This window comes from Pseudophryne corroboree, chromosome 1, assembly GCF_028390025.1.
Source record: "Pseudophryne corroboree isolate aPseCor3 chromosome 1, aPseCor3.hap2, whole genome shotgun sequence".
In the NCBI taxonomy this organism is placed as follows: domain Eukaryota; kingdom Metazoa; phylum Chordata; class Amphibia; order Anura; family Myobatrachidae; genus Pseudophryne; species Pseudophryne corroboree.
This window is the reverse complement of record NC_086444.1, coordinates 1,066,988,888-1,067,001,174: the sequence shown is the minus strand read 5'-3', so window position 1 is coordinate 1,067,001,174 and position 12,287 is coordinate 1,066,988,888. Positions and strand designations below refer to the sequence as shown.

The 12,287-nt window shown below is 45.9% G+C and overlaps 1 protein-coding gene across 4 annotated transcripts in view; it reads right to left on the bottom strand.

Moving 5' to 3' along the window:
• FRYL (FRY like transcription coactivator) overlaps window positions 1-12,287 on the bottom strand; it is a 541,692-nt gene that overhangs the window by 421,232 nt on the left and 108,173 nt on the right. For all 4 annotated transcript variants that reach the window (XM_063920961.1, XM_063920963.1, XM_063920960.1 and 1 more), the window contains one exon: window positions 5,670-5,738. The gene's annotated coding sequence lies outside the window, so the exon portion shown is untranslated. The remainder of the gene's footprint in view (window positions 1-5,669; window positions 5,739-12,287) is intronic.

Here is a 12,287-nt window from a genome sequence, read left to right as displayed (position 1 = left end):
GTGTGCGCCTCTGCCTCAGTATGAGTGTCAGTGTGTCTCAGTATCACTGTGTGTGTGTGTGTGTGTGTGTGTGTGTGTGTGTCTCAGTATGAATGTATGTGTGCCTCTGCCTCAGTATGAGTGTCAGTGTGTGTCTCAGTATCACTGTGTGTCTCAGTATGACTGTGTGTGTGTCTCTCTGTCACTGTGTGTGTCTCAGTATGAGTGTGTGTGCCTCTGCCTCGGTATGTGTGTCAGTGTGTGCCTCAGTATCACTGTGTGTGTCTCAGTATGACTGTGTGTGTGTCTCTCTGTCACTGTGTGTGTCAGTGTGAGTGGGTCTCAGTATGAGTGTGTGCCTCTGCCTCAGTATGAGTGTCAGTGTGTGTTTCAGTATCACTGTGTGTGTGTGTGTCTACCTCAGCATGTGTGTGTGTGTGTGTGTGTGTGTGTGTGTGTGTGTGTGTGTGTGCGTGTGTGTGTGTGTGCCTCTGTATGTGTCAGTGTGTGTGTGTCTCAGTACGAGTGTGTGTGTGTGTGTGTGTGTGTGTGTGTGTGTGTGTGTGTGTGTCTCTCAGTATGAGAGTGAGTTTTCCTCAGTATGAGTATATGTGTCAGTAGGAGTGTGTGTGTGTGTGTGTGTGTGTGTGTGTGTGTGTGTGTGTGTGTGTGTGTGTGTGTGTGTGTGTGTGCCTCAGTATGAGTATATGTGTGCCTCTGTATGAGTGTCAGTGTGTGTGTGTGTGTGTGTGTGTGTGTGTGTGTGTGTGTGTGTCTCCCTTTCACTGTGTGTCTCAGTATGAGTGAGTGTGTGTGTCTCAGTATGTGTGTGTGTGTCTCCGTTTCACTGTGTGTCTCAGTATGAGTGTGTGTGTGTGTGCCTCTGCCTCAGTATGAGTGTCAGTGTGTGTGTGTGTGTGTGTGTGTGTGTGTGTGTGTGTGTGTGTGTGTCCCAGTATGAATATGTGTGCCTCTGCTTCAGTATGAGTGTCAGTATGAGTGTGTGTGCATACAGTGGGGATCGAAAGTTTGGGCACCCCAGGCAAAAATTAATTTTAATGTGCAAAAAGAAGCCAAGGAAAGATAGAAAAATCTCCAAAAAGCATCAAATTACAGATTAGACATTCTTATAACATGTCAAAAAAAGTTTGATTCTATTTCCATCATTTACAACTTTCAAAAGAACAGAAAACAAAAAATGACGTCTGCAAAAGTTTGGGCACCCTGCAGAGTTAATACCTTGTACTGCCCCCTTTGGCAAGTATCACAGCTTGTAAACGCTTTTTGTAGCCAGCCAAGAGTCTTTCAATTCTTGTTTGAGGTATCTTCGCCCATTCTTCCTTACAAAAGTCTTCCAGTTATTTGAGATTCCTGGGCTGTCTGTGATGCACTGCTCTTTTAAGGTCTATCCATAGATTTTCAATTATGTTGAGGTCAGGAGATTGTGAAGGCCATGGAAAACCTTCAGTTTACGCCTCTTGATGTAATCCACCGTGGATTTTGAGGTGTGTTTAGGATCATTATCTATTTGTAGAAGCCAGCCTCTCTTTAACTTCAGCTTTTTCACAGATGGCATCAAGTTAGCGTCCAAAATTTGCTGGAATCTTATTGAATCCATTTTTCCTTCTACTCGTGAAATGTTCCCTGTGCCACTGGCTGCAATACAACCCCAAAGCATGATTGATCCACCCCCATGCTTAACACTTGGACAGAGGTTCTTTTCATTAAATTCTGTGCCCTTCCTTCTCCAAACGTACCTTTGCTCATTCCGGCCAAAAAGTTCTATTTTAACCTCATCGGTCCACAGAACTTTATTCCAAAATGCATCAGGCTTGTCTATATGTTCATTTGCAAACTTCAAACGCTGATTTTTGTGGTGAGGACGTAGAAGAGGTTTTCTTCTGATGACTCTTCCATGAAGACCATATTTGTACAAGTATCTCTTTATAGTGGAATAGTGTACCACAACTCCAGTGTCTGCCAGATCTTCCTGGAGGGATCATGCAGTCAAACGTGGTTTTTGACTTGCTTTTCTCACAATCCTGCGAGCTGTTCTGTCTGATATTTTTCTTGGTCTTCCAGATCTTGCTTTAACTTCCACTGTTCCTGATGACTGCCATTTCTTAATTACATTCCAAACAGAGGATATGGGCATCTGATAACACTTTGCTATCTTCTTATAGCTTTCTCCTGCTTTGTGAGCGTCAACTATTCTCAGTTTCAGTGTTCTACACAACTGCTGTTGCCCATGGTGCTGATTGTTGGAGCAAGGTCAGATGAGTCTGGGCTTTTAAAACCTTTGAGATTGACATCACCTGGTCTTTCCAGACAATGATTGAGAACAATCCATGACACTGCCAGGTCTCAGCTGTCCAAAGGGGGCAGTACAAGGTATTAACTCTGCAGGGTGCCCAAGCTTTTGCAGACGCCAATTTTTTGTTTTCTGTTCTTTTGTAAATGATGGAAATAAAATCAAACTTTTTTTTACATGTTATAAGAATGTCTAATCTGTAATTTGAGGCCTTTTGGAGATTTTTCCATCTTTCCTTGCTTCTTTTTGCACATTAAAATTAATTTTTGCCTGGGGTGCCCAAACTTTCGATCCCCACTGTATGTGCCTCTGCCTCAGTATGAGTGTCAGAGTGTGTGTGTGTGTGTGTGTGTGTGTGTGTGTGTGTGTGTGTGTGTGTGTGTGTGTGTCTCTCAGTATCACTGTGTGTGTGTCTCAGTATGAGTGTGTGTGTGTGTGTCTCTCAGTATGTTCTTTGTCGCCTCATCTACAGGAAGTGCCCTAGTGGTCCAGTGGTTTATGCGTCTGCAGCCTGCTTCCACTGTCACTGTGGGACCAGCACCAGCATGTGATCCTACTACAGACTTTTTTTTACTTTGTCCTACAGAGCTACGGAACACCTGTAGGTCCATAGGCTGTGATGGATGCTGACTGATTGCTTCTCCATCTGACGGTTTCTCCTCCTTGCAAGTAGGTAGTGGAGTTTTTTTTCCATGTGTCACCTGTAGCTAATGTGAAACTACATTTCCCAGTATGACCTGCTCTTTTTAGCAGAGTATGCTGGGACTCGTATTTCCACATTGGCTGGGGGGGGGGGGGGCGGCTGAAGTTTTGCCTAGGGTGACGAGAAACCTTGCACCAGCCCTGAGAAGCTGGCATTGATACCTGCAAGCGGCAGGGATGATCACAATGAGATTGGGTTTATATGAAGTTATGGCATCCAAAGCAGGCCCGGAGGCCAGTGTCCAGACCTGAAAAAGGCAGGGAGGACCTTGAGATATGTAGATTGCAAACTAGCTGCCCATTATAGTTCAGATCAAGAAGTAAGGTAGTGTTCTGAATGGGGGCAAGGTTTTTTGTTTGTTTTGCTGCTGTTTGATCAAATGAATATAACTGTGCTTTACTGTTGTCAGCAGACAAGCTGCCTTTGGACCCTGATTTGAGCACCTAACACTGACCACTGACCCTCTACTGAGCTAAGCGCAACAAAGCCCCTTGCGTTCTTTTCCCACTCTATGGGTGTCGTGTACACCCACAAGTGCAAAAAGAACCCTGTGGGTAGGCATTTTGGCTGTCTGCATTTTGAGCGCTCAGGATTCAGGTGTCGGCATGGTGACCCTGCTGGGATCCCGAGTGCCGGTCACATGACCACATACCAGTGGGAGAGATGCGGGCAGGAGCCTCCCGGCCATTTCTGGAGAGTAGGCAAGTATTTCTTATCCTCATGTATCAGTTTCCTATTTCCCTATAGAGGGTAAGCTTGCCAGCAAGGTCCTCTTACATAAATGTCTGTTATTACCTACTTATTGCTGTTACATTCCCAGAAATTGATGGCAATATATAGGTAAATGATAATAAATACATTTATCCAGTCAAGACTCTTACAGATTAAATAATATTTTATAAATACATGCATGGCCAAAAGAAAGGTGCAGATCTGTCAGAGTACATTTATGTGGGTAGTATAACATAAAGAGACGCCTCTTGTGAGAGAAAGACACAAATGTTAAAAAGATGCCATTGGGAAAACAAAGTACATATATACATTTTTCCACATTTATACTACAAATCAATTATCCTTCATAAGACAGGCCAGCTAATGTCCATATTCAGTTGACTGCTTTCAAAGCGGCATTCTTTTCACTCATTATACATGTAATATGCTCCCTATTTTCTCCTGAATGTGTCACCAGCTTCAGCAGATGAGTGTCCATTGCAGCAGCTCTGAGCGCATTGTAAGAGGCTGCCCATTCACTGCCACCAGAGCTGAACCAGCAAAACTTTGAAAGGGAGAAAGAAAAAGGCTGAATACGCTGAAAAGGGAAATGGACTTATTGCGCTACAAAAGCGGCTTTTGAACTGCAGATAAATATGTATAATCAATGACGCAGGACAGACTGCAGCCCCGTGGATAATTATAGGGCATAGTGTAGTCATAAATGTATTATAATGGAAGGCTACCTAATTAGTCTCATTGAATGTACTGTAGTCTAACCATCTGTGCAAGAGTACCAGGAAGACAACGCCATCAGTCATAGAAAGAGGGACACTCTACTCGGAAGATGACACAGCAGTGACATTAAAGTATGCAAACAGACAGCTTTAGTAGAAACTGCTGCACAGTCCATTTGTTTAACAAAGAGGAGCTTTAAAACCAAATTGTGTTGAATTATGTCTAGTACAAATTGAAAACTAAAACAAATATCTGGTTGCTATGGGTTATGACTACTTTTTAAAGCGTTACCAGGTCACCCACCATACCTTCCCAAAGTTACTCAGCTACTAGTACTATAAAATAGGAAGTACTATAAACAAAGCAAGTAAAGCGATAGAACCTACAGAATATTCTGAAATCTAAAAGACATCAGCAGATATCTCTGAATGTTTAACTACACATCTACAGTTTTGGGGTATTAAGGTCCTTTCACTCAAATACAGCGGTGACATATAATGGCACATATGCATGGTGACTTTCCTTACTCTGTACTCCCCCAGGTACATCTTCTGCTGCTACAATTCTACTTCAGTGTCACAGTGTGAGATGCGGACAATGTTAATGTGATTCATCTCATGGCACACAGTATTACCAGCATAATACATGGACCTCTATAAGAAAATGCGTGCTATCCGCTTTCACACAAGCTAGACATTTCTACTTTTCTGAAGAGGACACCAATAGCCATTACTTTTCACAACCTCCATAATATTAATTTCCAAACTCACTCATGCCTGCAAGGCTATAGGAGCCAGCAACGTAGCTTTTGGAACACACTGCTACATTTGTCATGTGTTATTTCAGCACAAAGTTATATAGGTTGATTTAAAGGGATACGGCCGTTAGGTCGACAGTTCAAAATGTCAACATGAGTTTTTCACAATTTTTTATTTTATTTTTACTTTTTCATACTTCACGATCCACGTGGATCACAATTGGGAATGGTAACCTGTGTCGAGCGAAGCGAGCCATGCGAGGGGACACGGTGCACTAATTGGGGTTCCCCGTCACTTTACGGAGAAAACTATACCAAAAAAAAAGTCCAAAAACTCATGTCGACCTTTTGACCTAATGACCATGTCGACCTAGTGTCCCTGTCGACCTATAATGGTCGACCCAAGTTGGGTCGACCAAACGACCCATACCAGATTTTAAAAAATAAAAAAATAAAATAAATGTACTAACCCCAAGATTTTGGCTGAAGAAGATCCACTTTATCGCCTGATATCCAACATTGACCAGGCTATTCTCAAGCTGATAAAAGACAGAAAAAGAAAACTTTCAGAACACAGCACACATATCTCCTAGTTAATATTAAATGTACTTATTCTATTGTATATCTACCATATGTACAGCAATATCAGCACAATTAATATTAGTAGAGGCAGATGGTTTCATGTTGTAATAGACCTTTATTTATTAACCTTCATTTATAGACTGCCAAAAGCATTACACAGTGCTTTACACAAAGTTTAGTGAGTCACATTAGTGCCCGGTTACAGCTTAGTCAGTGCTTCCCTCTGGTCCTCACACCACCAACAGTTCATGTTGTCAGGATGTCTGGTAGGAAAATTACTGATCCAAGATTGATGTGAGAAACCTTGGTCTACAGCAGGAATTCCCAACGTCAAGGCACACTAACAGTCTTTAGCGACATCCATGCTTGAGCACAGGTGACTTAATTAGAACCTCAATTATTTAAATTTAACCTTCTGTGTTGAAGCCTGGATATCATTAAAACCTGCACTGTCAGTGTGCCCTGAGGATACCTGGTCTGCATTCTCGGTCAGTAAAACACATTAACATTAACTGGTCCTTGTACCAGGCAGGTGTAGGAGGATTCAGGACACTCCACCAGTTATTTGTACAAACATAAGTGCACTAGTAGGGTTATCCTGATTCAGCTAGCTGCAATACCCACCCACTCTCATTCTCTGGACACCAGACACTTGTCATCCAGCCTTTGAGAACTGCCAAAGGGATTTAGGTCTGGATACAGAGTAGTATGCAAACCCTATTGTTTGCGCACTACTCTGATGTTAGATCTGCGCAAGTACAGTACATGTTCTGTCCACGTGCCAGTATTCTACTGAGATCTCTTGCAGTTCCCCAAAGGCACAGTCTGATTGATAGGCTGCAGCCGTTTGGGGGGTTTGGGGGTAATTCAGTGTCAGTCATATGCGCAAAATGTCATCACACATGTATTTGCATTGTTAGGGCGATATTGAATTGATCCCCGTTATCACGCTTATAGCAGTCAGGTTCAGCTGCGTAATGTGGCAAAACCCGACTAAACTAATGGGCATGAACGCAAAAAGTTCCATTTGGGCACCCAAACAGGTCACTTTTCCCGTATTTCAGCTTGCCACCCCATCGCAGCCATCGCGCCCGAACTGAGCTACAATTTAATTGCTCCAATTGGGCGCCATCTAGTGGCTTATTCAGACTCCATCACATAGGCAAATATCGAGCTATGACTATCTCCCTTTCATACATAAGTGATAGGAGACTGAGATGATAGATTCCAACTGAAGGCGTGGTTTCAGGTCATATTCACATAAAGTGAAAACAGTTCACAGTGTAATCATACCGCAGTTATTGGCCAGCTAAAGCAAATAATAAGTACACAACATTGGCAGACGCAAATTTTAATAAAAATAAGAATTTACTTACCGATAATTCTATTTCTCGTAGTCCGTAGTGGATGCTGGGAACTCCGTAAGGACCATGGGGAATAGCGGCTCCGCAGGAGACTGGGCACAAAAGTAAAGCTTTAGGACTACCTGGTGTGCACTGGCTCCTCCCCCTATGACCCTCCTCCAAGCCTCAGTTAGGATACTGTGCCCGGACGAGCGTACACAATAAGGAAGGATTTTGAATCCCGGGTAAGACTCATACCAGCCACACCAATCACACCGTATAACCTGTGATCTGAACCTAGTTAACAGCATGATAACAGAGGAGCCTCTGAAAAGATGGCTCACAACAATAATAACCCGATTTTTGTAACAATAACTATGTACAAGTACTGTAGACAATCCGCACTTGGGATGGGCGCCCAGCATCCACTACGGACTACGAGAAATAGAATTATCGGTAAGTAAATTCTTATTTTCTCTGACGTCCTAGTGGATGCTGGGAACTCCGTAAGGACCATGGGGATTATACCAAAGCTCCCAAACGGGCGGGAGAGTGCGGATGACTCTGCAGCACCGAATGAGAGAACTCCAGGTCCTCCTCAGCCAGGGTATCAAATTTGTAGAATTTAGCAAACGTGTTTGCCCCTGACCAAGTAGCTGCTCGGCAAAGTTGTAAAGCCGAGACCCCTCGGGCAGCCGCCCAAGATGAGCCCACTTTCCTTGTGGAATGGGCTTTTACAGATTTTGGCTGTGGCAGGCCTGCCACAAAATGTGCAAGCTGAATTGTACTACAAATCCAACGAGCAATAGTCTGCTTAGAAGCAGGAGCACTCAGCTTGTTGGGTGCATACAGGATAAACAGCGAGTCAGATTTTCTGACTCCAGCCGTCCTGGAAACATATATTTTCAGGGCCCTGACTACGTCCAGCAACTTGGAGTCCTCCAAGTCCCTAGTAGCCGCAGGTACCACAATAGGCTGGTTCAAGTGAAACGCTGAAACCACCTTAGGGAGAAATTGAGGACGAGTCCTCAATTCTGCCCTGTCCGTATGAAAAATTAGGTAAGGGCTTTTATAGGATAAAGCCGCCAATTCTGAGACACGCCTGGCTGAAGCCAGGGCCAACAGCATTACCACTTTCCATGTGAGATATTTTAAGTCCACAGTGGTGAGTGGTTCAAACCAATGTGATTTTAGGAACCCCAAAACTACATTGAGATCCCAAGGTGCCACTGGAGGGCAGTACCCCCTTGACAAACGTCTGAACTTCAGGAACTGAAGCCAGTTCTTTCTGGAAGAAAATCGACAGGGCCGAAATTTGAACCTTAATGGACCCTAATTTTAGGCCCATAGACAGTCCTGTTTGCAGGAAATGCAGGAAACGACCCAGTTGAAATTCCTCTGTAGGGGCCTTCCTGGCCTCGCACCACGCAACATATTTACGCCAAATACGGTGATAATGCTGTACGGTTACATCCTTCCTGGCTTTGATCAGGGTAGGGATGACTTCATCCGGAATGCCTTTTTCCTTCAGGATCCGGCGTTCAACCGCCATGCCGTCAAACGCAGCCGCGGTAAGTCTTGGAACAGACAGGGTCCCTGCTGGAGCAGGTCCCTTCTTAGAGGTAGAGGCCACGGGTCCTCTGTGAGCATCTCTTGAAGTTCCGGGTACCAAGTCCTTCTTGGCCAATCCGGAGCCACAAGTATAGTCCTTACTCCTCTCCTTCTTATGATTCTCAGTACCTTGGGTATGAGAGGCAGAGGAGGGAACACATACACTGACTGGTACACCCACGGTGTTACCAGAGCGTCCACAGCTATTGCCTGAGGGTCCCTTGACCTGGCGCAATACCTGTCTAGTTTTTTGTTGAGGCGGGACGCCATCATGTCCACCTTTGGTTTTTCCCAACGGTTCACAATCATGTGGAAGACTTCTGGGTGAAGTCCCCACTCTCCCGGGTGGAGGTCGTGTCTGCTGAGGAAGTCTGCTTCCCAGTTGTCCACTCCCGGAATGAACACTGCTGACAGTGCTATCACATGATTTTCCGCCCAGCGAAGAATCCTTGCAACTTCTGCCATTGCCCTCCTGCTTCTTGTGCCGCCCTGTCTGTTTACGTGGGCGACTGCCGTGATGTTGTCTGACTGGATCAGCACCGGCTGACCTTGAAGCAGAGGTCTTGCTAGGCTTAGAGCATTGTAGATGGCCCTTAGCTCCAGGATATTTATGTGAAGTGATGTCTCCAGGCTTGACCACAAGCCCTGGAAATTTTTTTCCCTGTGTGACTGCTCCCCAGCCTCTCAGGCTGGCATCCGTGGTCACCAGGACCCTGTTCTGAATGCCGAATCTGCGGCCCTCTAGAAGATGAGCACTCTGCAACCACCACAGGAGAGACACCCTTGTCCTTGGTGACAAGATTATCCGCTGATGCATCTGAAGATGCGACCCGGACCATTTGTCTAGCAGATCCCACTGGAAGGTTCTTGCGTGGAATCTGCCGAATGGGATTGCTTCGTAAGAAGCCACCATCTTTCCCAGGACCCTTGTGCATTGATGCACTGAGACTTGGCCTGGTTTTAGGAGATTTCTGACTAGTTCGGATAACTCCCTGGCTTTCTCCTCCGGGAGAAACACCTTTTTCTGGACTGTGTCCAGGATCATCCCTAGGAATAGAAGTCGTGTCGTCGGGATCAGCTGCGATTTTGGAATATTGAGAATCCAACCGTGCTGGCGCAGCACTATCTGAGATAGTGCTACCCCGACTTCCAACTGTTCCCTGGATCTTGCCCTTATCAGGAGATCGTCCAAGTAAGGGATAACTAAAACTCCCTTCCTTCGAAGGAGTATCATCATTTCGGCTATTACCTTGGTAAAGACCCGGGGTGCCGTGGACAATCCAAACGGCAGCGTCTGAAACTGATAGTGACAGTTCTGTACCACAAACCTGAGGTACCCTTGGTGAGAAGGGTAAATTGGGAATGTAGGTAAGCATCTTTGATGTCCAGAGACACCATATAGTCCCCTTCTTCCAGGTTTGCAATCACTGCTCTGAGTGACTCCATCTTGAATTTGAACCTTTGTATGTAAGTGTTCAAGGATTTTAGGTTTAAAATTGGTCTCACCGAGCCGTCCGGCTTCGGTACCACAAATAGTGTGGAATAGTACCCCTTTCCCTGTTGTAGGAGGGGTACCTTGATTATCACCTGCTGGGAATACAGCTTGTGAATGGCTTCCAATACTGCCTCCCTGTCTGAGGGAGACGTCGGTAAAGCAGACTTTAGAAAACGGCGAGGGGGAGACGTCTCGAATTCCAATTTGTACCCCTGAGATACCACCTAAAGGATCCAGGGGTCCACTTGCGAGTGGGCCCACTGCGCACTGAACTTCTTGAGACGGGCCCCCACCGTGCCTGAGTCCGCTTGTAAAGCCCCAGCGTCATGCTGAGGACTTTGCGGAGGCGGGAGAGGGCTTTTGTTCCTGGGAACTGGCTGTTTGTTGCAGCCTTTTTCCTCTCCCTCTGTCACGGGGCAGAAATGAGGCGCCTTTTGCCCGCTTGCCCTTATGGGGCCGAAAGGACTGCGCCTGATAATACGGCGTCTTCTTAGGTTGAGAAGCTACCTGGGGTAAAAATGTGGATTTTCCAGCAGTTGCCGTGGCTACCAGGTCTGATAGACCTACCCCAATTAACTCCTCCCCCTTATAAGGCAATACTTCCATGTGCCTTTTAGAATCCGCATCACCTGACCACTGCCGCGTCCATAAACCTCTTCTTGCAGAAATGGACAGCGCGCTAACTCTTGATGCCAGTCGGCAAATATCCCTCTGTGCATCACGCATATATAGAAATGCATCCTTCAAATGCTCTATAGTCAGTAATATACTGTCCCTATCTAGGGTATCAATATTTTCAGTCAGGGAATCCGACCACGCCAGGCCCGCACTGCACATCCAGGCTGAGGCGATTGCTGGTCGCAGTATAACACCCGTGTGAGTGTATATACATTTTAGGATATTCTCCAGCTTTCTATCGGCAGGTTCCTTTAGGGCGGCCGTATCAGGAGAGGGTAGTGCTACCTGTTTAGACAAGCGTGTGATCGCTTTATCCACCCTAGGGGGTGTTTCCCAACGTGCCCTATCCTCTGGCGGGAAAGGGTACGATGCCAATAACCTTTTAGGAATTATCAGTTTTTTATCAGGGGAAACCCACGCCTCATCACACACTTCATTTAATTCCTCGGATACAGGAAAAACTACAGGCAGTTTTTTCTCACCAAACATAATACCCTTTTTAGTGGTACTTGTATTATCAGAGATATGCAATACATTTTTCATTGCTTCAATCATGTAACGTGTGGCCCTAGTGGAAGTCACGTTTGTCCACAATTCCTTCCATAAGCTCATCCACTCAGGTGTCGACTCCCTAGGGGGTGACAACTCTATAATAGGCAATTGCTCCGCCTCCATCTCATTTTCCTCCTCAAACATGTCGACACAATCGTACCGACACACCGCACACACACAGGGAATGCTCTGATAGAGGACAGGACCCCACTAGCCCTTTGGGGAGACAGAGGGAGAGTATGCCAGCACACACCAGAGCGCTATATATAGACAGGAATACCACTATAAAATGTGCTTTTCCCTTTATAGCTGCTGTTAGTATTAAAACTGCGCCAAATTAGTGCCCCCCTCTCTTTTTTACCCTTTTCTGTAGTGCAGGACTGCAGGGGAGAGTCAGGGAGACGTCCTTCCAGCGGAGCTGTGATGGAAAATGGCGCCCGTGTGCTGAGGAGATAGGCTCCGCCCCCTTCTCGGCGGCATTTTCTCCCGCTTTTTGGCGAGTTCTGGCAGGGGTTAAAATACATCCATATAGCCCTGGGGGTTATATGTGGTGTATTTATGCCAGCCAAGGTGTTTACATTGCTGCTCAGGCCGCCCCCCCCTAGCGCTCTGCACCCTCAGTGACCGAAGTGTGAAGTGTGCCTGAGTAACAATGGCGCACAGCTGCAGTGCTGTGCGCTACCTTGTTGAAGACTGATGTCTTCTGCCGCCGATTTTTCCGGACCTCTTCTTGCTTCTGGCTCTGTAAGGGGGCCGGCGGCGCGGCTCTGGGACCGAGCTCCGAGGCTGGGCCTGTGTTCGGTCCCTCTGGAGCTAATGGTGTCCAG